This window comes from Mobula birostris, chromosome 3, assembly GCF_030028105.1.
Source record: "Mobula birostris isolate sMobBir1 chromosome 3, sMobBir1.hap1, whole genome shotgun sequence".
In the NCBI taxonomy this organism is placed as follows: domain Eukaryota; kingdom Metazoa; phylum Chordata; class Chondrichthyes; order Myliobatiformes; family Myliobatidae; genus Mobula; species Mobula birostris.
Window position 1 is genome coordinate 175538640 of NC_092372.1, and position 17832 is coordinate 175556471.

Below are 17832 nucleotides of genomic sequence, written 5' to 3' on the forward strand. Positions count from 1 at the left end.
ACAGGATGGCTGAGAGCCTATTATACTTTGAATAAAGCATGCAAAGAGGGTCCTGGTGGAGAGGCCTGACCAGTGCTTCTCCACCAGAACACTCCTTCGCCTGGCTTTATTTGTTCTTACGCAGAACAATCTCTGCTTCAGTTCCACTCACTTTCACCAAATAAAAGGTAGAACTATGAGAACTCAACTGGGGTGAAGCTATCCTTAACTCTGTGGTACACAAAGTTGCTTCAGTTCTGATTAAACCCTCCCTCCTCTCTATTTCCAATATATTGACTATTGTATCAGCACTATTTCTTCCTTTTGAGCAAACCAAAAGTTTCAGTTTCTTTCAAGATTGCTCTCCATTTGAAATTATTCCCTTCCCTTTCTTGACATTTCCATACCAGAGGATAGGTTAGTGAACCATAACCTCATGAAATCCCACAACTAATTTAACTAACCCTAGCCCACCGCATACCTGAGAAGACCCAGTTCCATTGCCCTATTTTTCTCGCTCAGTCATGTCTACTTTGATAACTATACAACAGCAGAGTTTCTGAGATATTATCCTTTCTCCTCAACTATGAATCATGGTACAGCACAGCACGGGCCCTTCAGACCAAAACGTTGTGCCAATGTATATAAACCTATTCCATGATCAGTCTAACCTGTCTTTCCTATACAGCCTATAATCCTCGATGTTTCTTCCATCTATGTGCCTATCTGAGTCTCTTAAATGTCCCTATTGTATCAGCCTCTATCACAACCCCTAGCAATACATTCCAGGCACTTACTACTCTCTGTGTAAAAACCTACCTCTGACATCTTCCCTTAAATGTATATCCTTTGGTATTGGCCATCACTGCCCTGGGAAAAAGTCACTGTCTGTTCACTTTGTCTTCACCATCAGGCCCATAGCCTTGCAGAATATGGCCCTTCAAATAGTTAAGTGTGATATGGATTTCTGCTTCTATCACTGTTAGGCAGTAAATTAGAGACTTCCAGGCTCCTCTGGGTAAAATAGATCTTCCTTTAAGCCTACAATTATTTAAAACTGTTGATATCTGCAAAATCTTCACATTTCATTGACAAGATCAATGTTAACACATCGATGTCAATACTCCCTTCCAGGCCACCATCCTTTAGCTCAGTTGGTTCCAATGCCAGGCAATTCATGCTATTTTCTATCATAGCAAAAGGTTTGCCAGAAGGACTGAAGAAACTACTTAAGTATGTTTTCAAATCTTTCTTGAAAAGGTACGACAGTCCAACTAAGCCCCCCAGGAATAACTGGTCCAAGAATTCTAAACAGGAAATATGAGTAAGACATCTTAAGGATATAAAAGATCATGCTAAAAACTAAGTACGTTAAGAGGATTAGTGTGGGCAAGTGAACACAGATCACTTGAAAAGACACCGATGGCAATAAAGCTGGAAGTAAGAAAATGGTTAAATAATTCACAATGGAGGAAGGAAATAAATTGTCAAGATGCAACTTAAAATAAAATAAATTAAGAGGAGAATTGTACTGCAATTTATCAGCTTAAAATACATGAGTCAGAGGTGCTCCTGACAAACTCAAGAATTTGATTGTTTGTATACCCAGAGGATTAAAGAAACAACAGAAATAAATTATAAATGCTTATGATATGATTAAGAAGACACGCAGTCCTCTTTTATTGTCATTTAGTAATTAAGAAATTACTAAATTTAGCATTAAGAAATGATACAAAATTTCCTCCAGTGTGATATCACAAAACACAGGTCAGACCAAGACTGAAAAAACTAACAAAACCACGTAATTATAACATATAATTACAACAGTGCAACAATACCATAACTTGATGAAGAACAGTCCATGAGTAAAGTCTCTCAAATGTCCACATCTCATGCAGATGGGAGAAGGAAGAAAAACTCTCCCTGCCATGCCTGACCACAGTCCGACTCTGAGTCGTCCGAAAACTTCGAGCCTCCGATCAGCTCTCCGACACGGAGTACCGAGCAACATCTCTATCCGAACAATTTAACCTCAATCTCGGTCGCCAACAGCAGGCAAAGCCGGGGATTTTGAGGCCTTTCCTCCGGGAGATTCTTGATCACGCAGTAACAACAGCAGCAAACTTGTGTTTCAGAATTTTCTCCAGGTGTTCCTCTGTGCTTTCACGTCTGTCTCCACCAAATCAGAATTGTCCACGGCTCCTATTTAACGGATATGATATCATTTTCATCGGAGGGCGGTGCACGCGCGGCGCGCTGCTATCTCTCCTCCCGCCAAAGCTTACAAAATTTGTTTGAATCTGCAATTGTCCCTTTCAACTGTGTACTACTGCATTATTTAAGAATTCAAATTTTTCAAAAAGATATTAATGGATTTTTGTTAACTGATTTTAACAGATATCAATAAAAAAGACGGAATTGAGATACAGATCAACCGTGATAGAATTACGTGCAGTAAAAGACTCAAGAGTTAAAAAGAGCTATTATTTTGTTCATTAGTATATACATTGATGTTGAGTTTTCTTTCTCTTACGTTTGCTCACATTCATATTCACTTTGAATAATTCAGTCTTTAGAATTAAACACCTGAAACCTTTTTAAAGATAAGCAACCTTCCCATTTGAAAGCTTCTCGTAAATCTTTGTAATATCAATATGAACATAGTATTGTCATACATACATTACACTATATCATTTAAAACATTAATACTCTGTCTCTTTTTTCTTTGAGCAGCTGAGGCTTTTTATTTTTTTCCAATGACATTATCAGTTTTTGATCTAAGCAAAGAATATATTACAAATTACAAAGTTTTACATTTACTATTAAATGTTTGAAAAACTGATGAACATTACTTGTAAAAAAGATGAACTTGCCCTTATTCAACATCTTACCTCCTCAAAGAATTCCAACAAATTTTCAGAGCATGACTAATTGCTTTTTTAACAATGGTGTCTACATTTACAAAGCCTGTGGTATTTATTGCCTTCCAAGTCAAAATGATATGAACATTTAATTCCATTCTAGGCTCACTCATCTATGGAGTTACTTGTTCATACCGTAGAAACATAGAAACATAGAAAATAGGTGCAGGAGTAGGCCTTTCAGCTCTTCGAGCCTGCACCACCATTCATTACGATCATGGCTGATCATCCAACTCAGAACCCTATACCTGCCTTCTCTCCATACCCCCTGATCCCTTTAGCCACAAGGGCCATATCTAACTCCCTCTTAAATATAGCCAATGAACTGGCCTCAACTGTTTCCTGTGGCAGAGAATTCCACAGATTCACCACTCTCTGTGTGAAGAAGTTTTTCCTCATCTCGGTCCTAAAAGGCTTCCCCTTTATCCTCAAACTGTGACCCCTCGTTCTGGACTTCCCCAACATCGGGAACAATCTTCCTGCATCTAGCCTGTCCAATCCCTTTAGAATTTTATACATTTCAATAAGACCCCCCCTCAATCTTCTAAATTCCAGAGAGTATAAGCCTAGCCGATCCAGTCTTTCATCATATGAAAGTCCTGCCATCCCAGGAATCAATCTGGTGAACCTTCTTTGTACTCCTTCTATGGCAAGAATGTCTTTCCTCAGATTAGGGGACCAAAACTGCACACACTACTCCAGGTGTGGTCTCACCAAGGCCTTGTACAACTGCAGTAGAACCTCCCTGCTCCTGTACTCGAATCCTCTTGCTATAAATGCCAGCATACCATTCGCCTTTTTCACCGCCTGCTGTACCTGCATGCTAACTTTCAATGACTGGTGTACAATGACACCCAGGTCTCGTTGCACATCCCCTTTTCCTCATCGGCCACCATTCAGATAATAATCTGTTTTCCTGTTTTTGCCACCAAAGTGGATAACCTCACATTTATCCACATTAAATTGCATCTGCCATGAATTTGCCCACTCACCTAACCTATCCAAGTCACCCTGCCTCCTCTTAGCATCCTCCTCACAGCTAACACTGCTGCCCAGCTTCGTGTCATCTGCAAACTTGGAGATGCTACATTTTATTCCCTCGTCTAAGTTATTAATACATATTGTAAACAACTGGGGTCCCAGCACTGAGCACTGTACTTGGGAATTATTTGTTCAGTAGATTTAACATCAACACCCTGAGAAACATTAAACAAAACTTTGTTGGTTTCTTTAATTCATTGAGATTTATGAAGTCCATCTTTTCAGTTTCTGAATTACACAATCCTTACTTCATTCTGAATTCATTGTTTTAATTCCATTTACTCTAACTGGAATTACTCTGCAACACTTTGACCAGGATGCTTCAGTAAAAAAATATCAAGGTCTTCATCAACAGTTACTGAATTTATATTTTAATTTAAATAATTGTCATTTGAACTTCCTTCTATCACTGAACATTGAAAATTACCCTGGGTTCTCCTGGTAGCCTTACTTATGCATTCTGTTTTCTTATCAATAACTCAGTTTTCTTGATATAATTTATGATCCCCCTGATACTTTGATATGCACAGACAAGCAGATAAATAGAAAGCAGTGGGGGAACGTAACAAAATTATTTTTAAAATTCATTATGTGTTCTTTTCTGATTCAGCTCAGAGTGTTTGCAAATAAAGGAGACACTGCACATATACGCAAGGCCATACGAATTAGCACCGAATGAAAAACAGAAGTCTATAGTAGTAGCAGTACAGAAATCAAAATAATACTTATTATTCACTAAACAAGCTAATCTCTGCAATGTTCGAAGGGGACCACAAATCCAAAAATCTTACATAGTGTCTACCTTCTCTCTCTCTCTCTCTAACTCTGGGTCAACCTATTCTAACTTTCTTGATGAACTTGTCCCTATCTCCTTAGCACTAGCACTGGTTGTGACCTAGCCTAAGACCAAAACTCTGCCTCTACACAAAGAAAATGGGCCCTTTCATACCTTTCAAAACCCCTAAAAGTAGTACTTTTCCATCCCTGCTGTTGTAGCACGAACAAAATCTATGGAGAGACACTGAAGCTAGTGGGTACAGACAATGCTCACATAATGCTGGAGGAACTCAGCAGACCAGGGAGCATCAATTGAAAAGAGTAAACAGTCGACATTTCAGGCTGAGAACCTTCAACCTGATGAAGGGTCTTGGCCCGAAATGTCAACAGTTTACTCTTTTCAATTGATGCTGCCAGGACTGCTGAGTTCCCCCAGGTTTATGCGTGTATTGCTTGGATTTCCAGTATCTGCAGGTTTTCTCATCTCTGGTGGATGCAGAAGTGTTTTATTCAAAAGAATGAGACACTCTTGCAGAAGAGGCCTCTTTGAACAAATGTTACATGACATTTTATATGCTAAAGATCAAAGACAATTCCATAGTTACAATGAATCCACAATGCTTTCTTTGAATCATATATAATTTTCACATCTCCTTCTTTGCACCACATTCCAGACATCCACAATAAATGTTAATCAGCATTGTCTAGTTTTCAGTTAACTGGTGTCCACAGCTCCAGGAAACTATTGCCCAGGGCTGCATTTTAAATTTAATCTACAATCCATGTTCAGGTCTAAAGATTAGTTGCTGAAGTTAATATTTGCTCTATACCCTAACACTAGAATATGCCTAAACAGTACCCAGCTGCACCCACCCCCTTATTTTTTATGAGCTTCAGCCCAGACAAACATGTTTTTCACCACTGTCCACTATTGTGGCAGCAGACTTGTACTTCCTCGACGTTCTCAAAACACTGCCGTATACTGGTTCTCCTGTACTTTCTCAAAACCATCCCAGCCCAGGTTAACACCATTTTGTCTTACAGACTTTCATTTTATTTTAGCCTACACCAAGAAGTAATCATGTTTAACTCTTGACCTACAGAAGAAGAAAAGTGCTAAAATTCTTGAGGGAAGCAGATTCAAATATCTCCTTTATCAATAGCTGATTCAAAATCTGATTTATTATCACTGACTTATTGTATATGATGTGAAATGTTTGTGTTTCAGCAGCAGTATAGTGCAAAGACAGAAATATTACAAATTATAAAATGAAGGGATTTTTGTCAAAATGAAAATCTGTAGATCTTAAGATTTAATGTGGAGTGTTTTAGCCATATGTAGTATATGCAGTCTAAATCCTGCAAGTTTAAATCTAAACCTTGTGCCAAAGTACAGTGGAAAAACTTTGCATGCCACCCACACAGATGATTTCATCATATCAGTACATTGAGGTAGTACAAAGAAAGCAATAACAGAGTACAAAATAGAGTGTTACAGTTACAGAGAAAGTGCAGTGCACAAAGATAATAAGGCCCTAAGGAGGACATTTCAATAATCTTATAAACACAGGGCAGAACCTACCCTTGAGCTTGGTGGTATGTGTTTTAAGTATTTTTTAATCTTCTGCCCAATGGGTGGGGCAGTTGGGGGGGGGAAGAAAAGAGTACATTTGGTATCGGTGAGGTCTTTGATTCTTTGATAATATTGACTGCTTTTCTAAGGCAGTGAGAAATCTAGAGACCGCCCATGAATGGAAGGCTGGTTTTTCTGATGCGCTGAGCTGTGTCCATGACCTTCTCCATTTCCTTGTGGTCTTGGCCTGAGTAGTTGCCACACCAAGCCATGATGCATCCAGATAGGATACTTTCTATGGTGCAGCAATAAAAATTGGTGAGGGCCAAAGGGGACATGCCAAATATCTTTTGTCTCCTGAAGAAGTAGAGGTATGCTTTTGCACTTGGGGTGTCTACATAGTTGGATCAATACAGGGTATTGGTGATGTTAACTTCAAGGAACTTGAAGGTTTCAACTCTCCCAACTTCAATACTATTGATGTAAACAGGAGATGTGCACTGCCCCCCTTCCTGAAGTAAATGAACAGCTCTTTTGTTTTGCTGACTTGGAAGGAAAGATTGTTGTCATGACACCATGCCACTACACTCCCTATTTCCTTCCTGTACTCTGACTCACTGATACTTGTGATCCAATCCATACAGTGGTATCATTTATAAATTTGTAGATGGAGTTATGGCAGAAACTGGCCACACGGTTGTGAGTGTATAGGGAGCTAAGTAGAGGGCTGAAAATGCAGCCTTGTGGGGCAGCTGTGCCGAGGGTAATTGTGGTGGAGGTGTTGCTCCCTATCGTTACTAACTATAGTCTTTCGGTCAGGAAGTCAAGGATCTAGTCGCAAAGAGATATGTTTAGTCCAAGTTCTAGAAGTTGGGGATGAGTGATCATAGAATTGTAGTATTGAAGGCAGAGCTGAAATTCATCAACAATAACCAATCATAAATGTCTTTGCTATCCAGATGTTCAAAAGATGACTGTAAGACCACGGAGATGGCTTCTGCTATAGACTTGTTTTGGTGTTTAGGCAAACTGCAGTGTGTCAAGATTGTCTGTGATGTTGGAGTTAATGAGTGTCACGACCAGCTTTAAAAGTACTTCAAGATGGTGGATATCAGAACCACTGGCTGGTAATCATTACGGCAGGTTACCCTATTTTTTTAGGTACCAGGATCTGTTGTTCTGTTAGCAATCTTTGATTTGCAGCAAGAAAGTGGATATTTTATTGGGAGGCACACTCTCTTAAACCTCAGCTCAGATTCCAATTCCATATCTGTACTCTTTGGCACCCTTTTGCTGTTTGTTGCTACATATTCTTTTCTCATTTTAAGTTGAATTCTTCGGCACAATTCGGTTGTTGGGTGTGAGTGAGAAGGCAACAGTAGAGTGGGAAGCTGTGTTGCTGGAGGTGACTGCAACTGGTGGTGGCCCTAACATTAATGTCTAAAAATTCTCATCCATGTATCTCTACATGGATATAATCTCTACAGGTTATAAACAACTAGAGCATAAAGAAATCTATACATTGCATAGTGGAAGATAATTAAAAGTACTCATGGTTTATCATTAATAGTAGGTGCTGCAATGTTCTTACCCTTGATTTCCATGGCTCATTAGCATTATTTTAAGACTTTTAAAAATAATAGTTTGAAAATGTGGCTAATGGATCTGATAAGTGTAGGATGTAGAAACACTCATTACTTAAGAAATTAAACTGAAACACACTTGGGCTTAAAGATGCCACCCTGGTGGGATATATTGTTTCCATATACTTTGGGTAAACCATCAAAGTAATAATGGAATAAAAAAGAAAGTACTGGAAATAATCACTAAGATCGAGCAGCATTTGTGAAGAAAGAAAAAGCTAACATTTCAGGCTTATGGTCTTTCATCAAGCATACCGTACAACAAAATACTGTGAATTTCCAACAAGAGTGCAAAGATAATATTCCTATCTGACTACCTTTGGATGTTCATGGATTTCATATGTATTCATTTCAGAGCATTAAACTACCTACTCTCTGGTTGATAATAGGAAGCCTTGGGGCGGGGGGGGGGAGGGAGAGAGAAAGAGAGAGAGAGAGAATGCATTTTAAAAATGACTGAAAGCTCTCTCATATAAATTGAAACACTTTTAATTATGCTTTTCATTTGGTAATTTATTATTTAATTTACATCTGCAGATTAGTTTTTTTTTCTAAAAAGCTATTTGTATTATTCTACAGTGGTGATAAAACTCTGATCACTAAAGGAAGATAAAAAAGTATCCAAAAATGATTGCAATAATTGGAAAATAACATTTACTAGGGATATTATGAGAAGGTACGTAGGTGTGTTGCACGCAATTTATTTGTTACTGAACAATCAACAAGTTTTTACATGCAATAAATACCTAGAACTCAAATGAGTCAATGCATTACATAAAGGAAGGTCATAGGGAGCTCAAGCAGTTTCCCGCAATTCGTGTTACAAATGAGAAGTTGTACAATGTCCTTTATTTTGCACACCTTGACACATAACCACTACTTTGAGTAACACATACAAAATGCTGGAGGAACACAGCTGGTCTGGCAGCATCTATGGATATGAATAGACAGTCGCTGTTTCAGGCTGAGACCCTTCATCAGGATATTTTGAAATATCAGCACTATGTTGAAATCTTTCAAATGTAACAGTTGAGAAAATAATGGGGGAAATGAAATGATGGATCTTTTAAAGGAAGGTGCTGATAAAGTTTCCTATTTATAATGGAGTTAAAAGTTTACAGGCTCCTCGTTCTCTATTCAAAGTGTTGGTGCTCTGCCTGCAGGACAGTTGCACAACAAGTGAGTATTTGTACCAGGTATTGTTAACTTTGTGAATGTTCTGAATAATAACATGGAACAGTAGCACAGAAACAGGCCCTTCGGCTCACAATGTTGTGCTAAACTAATTAACCTCACAATAAAATGTTTTCAAATCCATTTCCCTCCATTAACTGTCTAGTCATGTGCCTATCTAAGAGCCTCTTTAATGCCTTCATCATATCTGCCTGCACCACCACCCTGCCGGTGCATTCCAGGTTCCCACAACCCTCCACACATCTCTCCCGAACCCAGACCCTCTCACCTCAAAAGCATGGACTCCTGTATCAGACATTTTGACCCTGGGAAAAAGATACTGGCTGTCCACTCTACTGGTACCTCCCATCATCTGGCAAATCTCCACTAGATATCCTCCTAGCCTCCACAAGCCCAGAGAAAACTCAAGTTTCTCTAATGTCTCCCTATAGCACACACATACATACACCACACTCCACGCAGCATCTCAGCAAACTGCTCCCCTCCAGCACCCTCCCCAAAGCCTCCATATCTGTCTTGTAATGAGACAACCAAAGCTGAATACAAAATTTCAAATGCATCCTAGTTGGAGTTTTATAAACTTCAAATAAAACTCCTAAAGTCTTGAACTCGGTGACTTGACTAACAAAGGCAAGCATGACATATACCTATCAATCTGTCCAGTCACTGTTAGGGACCTATGGACTTGTATTCCAACATCCTTGTATACATAAATACTGCCAGTAACAGTGTGCTGTCTTTTTACATTTGATCTCCCAAAGTGCAACACCTCACATTTGAGAGTATTAAACTCCACCTGCCATTTCTCTGACCATATCTGCAACTGATCAAAACTCAGTGGCTATTTTATTAGGTACATCTGTATGCCAATCATATAGCAGCAACTCAATGCATAAAAGCATGCAAATATGATGAAGCAGTTCAGTTATTTCTTCAGAATTGGGGAGGAAATATGATCTAAGTGATCTTGACCGTGGAATGATTGTTGGAGGAGAACAGGGTGGTTTGCGTATCTCAAAAATTTCTGATATCCTGCGATTTTCATGTACAATTGCTTCTAGGGCTTACAGAGGATGATGAAAAAAAATACAAAACAAAAAGAAAACATCCAGTGAGCAGCAGTTTTGTGGATGAAAATGCCCTGTTAATGAGAGGGGTTAGAGGAGAATGGCCAGACTGGCTCAAGCTGACAGGATGGCAACAAGAACAAAAATAGCCACACATCACAACAGTGCTATACAGAAGATCATCTCTTAATGCACAGTATGTTGAATTTTGAAGTGGACGAGGTTCAGCAACAGACCACAAACATATCCTCAGTGGCCACATTTTTAGATAGAGGAGGTACCTCTATCACACTGAATATATCGCACTGAATCCTTGTGTGCACTATCCACAGTTTTGTACACCCTATTGGAGGAAAGATATTATTAAATTTGAAAGAGTGCAGAAAAGATCTACCAGAATGTTGCCTGGGCCCGGGCCCCAGTCCCCAAGGAGAGCTTGTGTAGGACCTCATTCCATAAAACATAGATGACTGAGGAGTGAACAGACAAACTCATACAAGATCATGAGAGCCAGTAATGTCATTTTGCAGCACTTGCACAGACTTGTACACTCCCACAGTCCTTCTGAACATAAATAGAGGAATTTAATTAAGTTACTGAGACATAGCTTACACAAAGCTTATCTATTAAGAATTACAAGAATTCAAGAAAAATATATATGCTGGGAAACAATTTAAAATTAATGAAATATAGAGCTGATTTCTTAAAGTTGTTTAAAATTCAGCACTTAAAGGAATTAACAATAAGTGTTATTAAAAAATAAACTTGGTAGATGTATATTACCTCAAAGTTTTGAAAATACTGTAACCAGAAATTTCCTGCAGGAATAATAACATTGCTGCATTGCCACCTACTGTTTAAAATGCAATTTGTCAAGTTATTTCCAGATGATCATTGGCAATAGGTCATTTGTTTATCTTTAATCAACTGTATTGTATGTATACCAATCTTCTTTGCTTTTATAACCCCACGACAGTGCTAGATAATGAAACTGAGGATCATCTCTACCTGCAGACATCAATTAAGTGTAATGACTAATGATACCCTACTAGAGGACATTGTAATTTTGACATATTTGTTAAAGTTGGGGATTGTGGATCACAGTAATACTTCAGTCCAATAGTTTTCAATGTTGGTTGCACAGTATTCTTTACACTGTCATTGAAGAATAAGCTCAATGGAGCAAAATGAGATACTCTATATTATGTTCACTATACCAATTCACTGTTCTAATTATTCTCCTCCTTTCTCCTTTGTTGTCCAAATCGTCTGAGAAATAATTAATGAAAGTGGAGAGAGCTGACCACTTTTACCCAAAGGTCTTTTACTTTAGTCACAGACTTCATAAATTATTTATACTGTTCTATCAGGGTGGTGGGGTGGAGAGATGTCTCTACCAAAGGAGGTGTAAGGTGCTCCTTCCCTCCGCTAGCCTGTAGATCCCCCTTGGACAAGATGTAGCATCTGCCTAGCCCTCCAATCAGGGTCACATGAACCATGGGAGCAGTTGGTGAATGGTTGTATGAGTAGCTGGTACATACCATAATTCCTGGTTCTACAACTACTGACACCAGGCAGGGAGCCTCTGAAGCGTATTGATAATGGCTGGGGTCACCTGTCATGTAAAGACACTGCCCAGAAGTAGGCAATGGCAAATCAATTCTGTAGAAAAATTTGCCAAGAACAACCACTGCGAAGGAAAAACCATGATCACACATGTCATGTGACATGGCACGTAACAAATGAACAATCTGTCAGTATGTCTGGCTGAGAAATACTGCAATGTGCTCTCTCATACATTGAATTGGTACTCTGTGGGGCGGCTGTGGTAGTTTAATGTAGAGACCCAAAGCTCTGTTACACTATATACATGATGTTTAAAGCTTGGTCCAATGGGCCTTGCACAGTCAAGCAGCAAAGCTCTACACTGGGCATTAACATCTCTGAGGTCTATCATGAGCCCATCACATTGATGCAAACATGAAAAGTACAACTAGCTCTACTTTGCTAGGAGCTTCAGGAGACTTGGTATGTCACCAGAACCTCTTACAAATTTTGATAGCGGCTCCAATACACAGGATTGCAAAAGGTACAAAGGGTTGTGGACTCATCTAGCTCGATCCACAACCCTCCTCACTATCAAGGACACCTTCAAGAGACAGTTCCTCAAGAAGGCAGCATTCTTCACTAAGGACACTCACCATGTTCTTCTCATTACTACAATTTTATAATGTGGATTTCATAGAACAGGACAGTAATGTTTCAAATCAGCACTGTCCTTGCTGGAGCATATTCTGGATTTAGGGTGTATAGCAAAATATTAACCAGTCACCAGTCTTCAGATCTGAATATGGACTGTCGATTAAATTAAAAATGCAGCTCTGGGCAATGGCTTCCTAAGAGCCATGAACCCCAGTTGAAAAACCAGACAAAGCTGATTTAACATTCATTTTGGGTGTCTGTAGTGTAGATGTGAAGAAGGAGGTGTGAAAGTTATATGTAATTCAAATGAAGCATTGTGGATACATTGTAAATATAGAATTGCCCTTTGACCTTTAGTATATAAGATGTCTTGTAATATTGGGTTGAGGAGGCCTCTGCCTCCAACAGCGTCTCAATATGATGTCTGCCGTGTTTTACTTTGTCAAATAAAAGACTACTTCATATCTACCAGCTGCGTCTCTGCAGTGACTTTGTGCACGTTATAATAGTTCTAGCTTCTATGACATTCTCCATGCTAAATACAGTTGAGAAATATTCATTGAAGATCTTGTCCATTTCCTGTAGCTCTATAAATACCATAGATAACCATATTGATCCTTAAGGATACATATCCTCTCCCTGGTTACCCCTTTCCTCTGAATGTACTATAGAATCTCTTAACATTCTTCTTTACTGTATCTGCCAAACTAACTCAAGTTATTTTTTTGCCCTTTTGATTCACCTCTGAAGATTACTTGTACATCCCTTTTACTCATCAAGGTGTTATTTATACTTTATACTTTATTGTCGCCAAACAATTGATACTGGAGCGTACAATCATCACAGCGATACTTGATTCTGCGCTTCGCGCTCCCTGGAGTACAAATCAATAGTAAATATTAAAAATTTAAATTATAGATCATAAATAGAAAATAGAAAAGGGAAAGTAAGGTAGTGCAAAAAACCGAGAGGCAGGTCCAGATATTTGGAGGATCTTGGACAGGACAGCTTCCATACCAGGTTGTGATGCACCCTAGAAGAATGCTTTCTACGGTGCATCTATAAAAATTAGTGAGGGTTTTAGGGGACAGGCCAAATTTCTTTAGCTTTCTCAGGAAGTAAAGGTGCTGGTGGGCCTTCTTGGCAGTGGACTCTGCTTGGTTGGACCAAGTCAGGTCATTTGTGATATTGACCCCGAGAAACTTAAAGCTTTTGACCTGTTCCACTTGCGCACCACCGATGTAAATGGGGTTGTGCAGTCCACTACTCCTTCTGAAGTCAACAACCAATTCCTTCGTCTTGCTGACGTTGAGGGATAGGTTATTGTCTTCACACCATGCCACCAGGTTTTTAATTCCATTCGCTCAATTCCAGCAGCCTGTGCCTGACACATGCCACCTTCATTTTTTCCTGGCTTTGTGTGTGTCGAGCCCTTTTATACAATTTCTTTTTCTTTGCAACAACTGCCAAGTCCTCAAAATTGCTAATAAATGATCATTAGTATATTATTGTCATATGTACTGACATACTTATGTTTGAAAGTGAAATGCTTTTGTTTGCATCTCATCCAGACATATTATTCAAAGTTTTAGTCAAGTTTATTGTCATACGCACAAGCGTGTGCATGCACAAATGCAATGATAAACTTACTTGCAGCAGCCGCAAGGCACATAAGACCATAAGACATAGGAGCAGAATTAGGCCACTTGGTCCATCCAGTCTTCCCCACCATTCCATTGTTTCTAATTTATTATCCTTTTCAATCCCATTCTCCTGCCTTCTCCCCATAACCTTTGGCATCCTGACTAACAAAGAACCTATCAGCCTCTGCTTTAAATATACTCAAAGACTTGGCCTCCACAGCTGTCCTTGGCAATGAATTCCATATTCACTACCCTCTGGCTAAAGAAATCCCTTGTCATCTCTGTTCTAAATGCACGTTCCTCTATTCTATGCCCTCTGGCACTAGACTCACCCACTATAGGAAACATCCTCTCCATATCCACTCTGTCTAGGCCTTTCAGTATTCAATAGGTTTCAATGAGATCCCCTCTCATTTTTCTAAACTCCAGTGACTGCGGGACCAGAGTCATCAAATGTCTTTATACATTAATCCATTCATTCGTAGAATAATTCTCGTGAACCTCCTCTGGACCCCCTCCAATGCCAGCACATCTTTTCTAGACAAGGGGACCAAAACCGTTTAAATACTCCTGCAGTCTGACCAATGACTTATAAATCCTCACCATCGCACCCTTGCTCTTATATTCTAGTCCTCTTGAAATAAATGCTAACATTGTGTTTGTCTTCCTTACCACTGACTCAACCTTTACGGAATCCTGCAAAAGGACTCCCAAGTCCCTTTGCACCTCTGATTTGTGAATTTTCTCCCCACTTAGAAAATAGTGTATGCCTTTATTTCTTCTACCGAAGGGCATGACCATACACTTCCTTACATTATATTCCATCTGCCACTTTGCCCATTTTCCCAATCTGTTCAAGTCCTTCTGCAGAATCCCTGCTTCTTCAACACTGCCTGCCCTTCCACCGATCTTTGTATCATTTACAAACTTGACCACAAAGCCATCAATTCTGTCATCCAAATGGTTGACATATAACACGAAAAGAAGTGTCCCAATACCAGAGCCTATGAAACACCACTAGTCACTGGCAACCAACCAGAATAGGCGCCCTTTATTCCGACTCTGCCTTCTGCCAATCGGCCAATCTTCTATTCATGCACGCCAGTGTAATACCTTGGTTTAAGACTGTGCTTTATTTGATTAATATAGTTATGCTGTTTGGCATTGTATTTTCTGCAGAACTCCTCAAAATGCAAATCTATATAAAAAAAAGTTCATTTAATCACATTATACACTTGATAATATACAGTTTTAAGCAAGTATTTCATTTTTATTGTTTAATGTACAAATTCAGTTGATTAGTACGTTGGGCTTGTTGAATTAGCCAAAAGGATTTATCACGTTAACATTCTGGGCAATAAGATACCACCGAATAAGAAACAGATGACAGGGGTAGTCATACTAGTGAGAGAATGGGATTGAGGAAGTTTCGAGGAAGATGGAGGAAAGAAACACTCAACAAACATGACAGAAGAACATAATAAAATGCTCACAGAACCAAATTTGGAAGGATAATACAAATGTAAGGAAGTCCTTATGCAGGCTATTGTTGCCGGGAGAATGTGCAAATAACTTTCAGTTCGCCAGCTAGCACACAACTGGAGAAAATGGCAAGACGAGACGGCTTGATGCCTTTTCTTGGATGTTGTTTGGAAATTTACTTATTTGCTTGGATTGGTTCTTCAATGCAGAACCATTTCGGTACCATGAGTAAACTAACTAAACCAACTGGATTGATTACATAGCTTGAGCTACAATGATTGCATGCATGCTATAGATTGACATATGTGATAGGCCCTTTATTTTGTTTGTTATAGCTTAAAACACTTTGTCGATACAATTTCAATCTAATTTTATGCAAGTGTGAGCTAAGTTATTACTTCCTGCTGAACATTAAATTTGTATATGTCTGTCAGTATCCATACAGATAATTGTCTTATTTTCCCTTCGAAGAAACATTCAGACTTATATTTTCATGGTTATCAGAGTTATATCAGTCCTAGACCCGTTTATTTACTGGTAATGTCCCTTTCATCATTACTCCCATGCATTGTAGAGTTATGTTGTTGTTAGTTTGTGTTTACAGTAATAGCTAACTCATTATGGGCCAAGTGTTAGAGGGTTACACCAGTATGTTTTATTGTAATACCATGGGCTCTTACCTCATTAAGCACCTTGTCAAAGGCCTCCTGAAAGTCTAAGTAAATAACATCTACTGACTCCCCTTTGTCTATCTTGCCTGTTATTTCTTCAAAAATTTCCAACAGATTTGTCAGGCAAGGTATTCCCAAAAGGAAACCATGCTGACTTAGGCTTACTTCATTATGTGCCTCCACGTACACTGAAACCTTATCCTTAATAATGGATTCCAACATCTTCCCAATCACTGAAGTCAGGCTAGCTGGCTTATAAGTGCCTTTCTTCTGCAGCGTTATTTCTATTTTTTGACAACTGCATGGACCAACCATTACTCTGAGCAGAAAATGGCCTGAAAAATGTACGGCACTTTAAATAGACAACATCAGCATTCAGTGAGCTGGCAGTTTATTAATAATGAGCTAGCGACTTCCATTCTGTGCTTATTTTTACAACCTCTAATAATGTTGTAACTTGAAACTGTCACAAAGGGGTGCTGGAAACAAACCCAGATGCAAGACACAGACACTGAAGTACAAGGAACAGGACTTGACGAGAGAAGGGACGTGACAGGATTCAGGCAAGGAGCAGGGACAAGAATGCAGACTTGGGCTAGGGAAAGCAGGACCAGAACTAGGAACCATGGACTAGGAGACAAAGCTAGGACTCTGAGCCCGAGACTGGACAAGGACCCAGAACCTGGGTCTTGGCTCGGGCTTGGAACCGGAACCAGGCAAGGACATGACATGGCTTCAGGATAGGACATGGCTGGGGTCTAGAGACCTGAGTTTGAAGATAAGCTGGGGTCTTAGCTCTTGTGGCTTGAGGCTGGAGTCTTGGGTCTTGAGCTTGGCTTGGAATCCTTGAGGCTTGGGGTCTTGGGTTCTCGGAGCTTGGCTGCGGGATCCCTGGGGCTTGGGTTCTCGGAGCTTGGCTGTGGGATCTTTGTATTGAAATGCGGAGGCTGATAACTCGGAGACTGGAGCTGAGAGACAGACTGGGAACTGAACATTAACATAGAGCCGGGACTTATCCAATAACAAGCCAGGACTCAACTTCATCTCCACACCAAGGTGGGACAGGTCTCTCTTTCAGTTAACGACAGAACAGCTGGACTTACCCAATAGAGGCAAGGACAAGACAAGACAGGTCCTCCCACAGGGCAACGGCAAAATGGCCTGGCTTACCCCACGAAGGTGAGGACAAGACAAGACAGATCCCCCTGCAGGGCAATGGCAAAATAGCCTGGCTTACCCCACAGAGGCGAGGACAAGAAGAGTCAAACACCAAAGAACAACAGACAGTTCCATCTCTGCTCCGGGGAAGCTCCAAGTCTCAGTTCGGCCAGCAACCTCAGCTGGCTACGAAAACAGCCAGATCCCTACCTAGCTGGGAGTAGCTGGCAGCCACTCAGCTGGCCCGGGAAACAGCCAAATCCATCCCGCAAAGACTACTTCAACAAGTGGCAACAAAGCTCCATGAAGCAGTGGTCCTCCAACCAGGCCTAGAGATCACAAATGGTTTCATTAGCCTTCCATCAGCAAGTTGGTCCAAGGGGAACTGACAAGACAAACCACCAGCCCACACGCAATCCCAAGGCTACTTATATTGCAAGCCCAAAGATGGAAACCAGGGTGCCTTTGATTTAGTTAAACA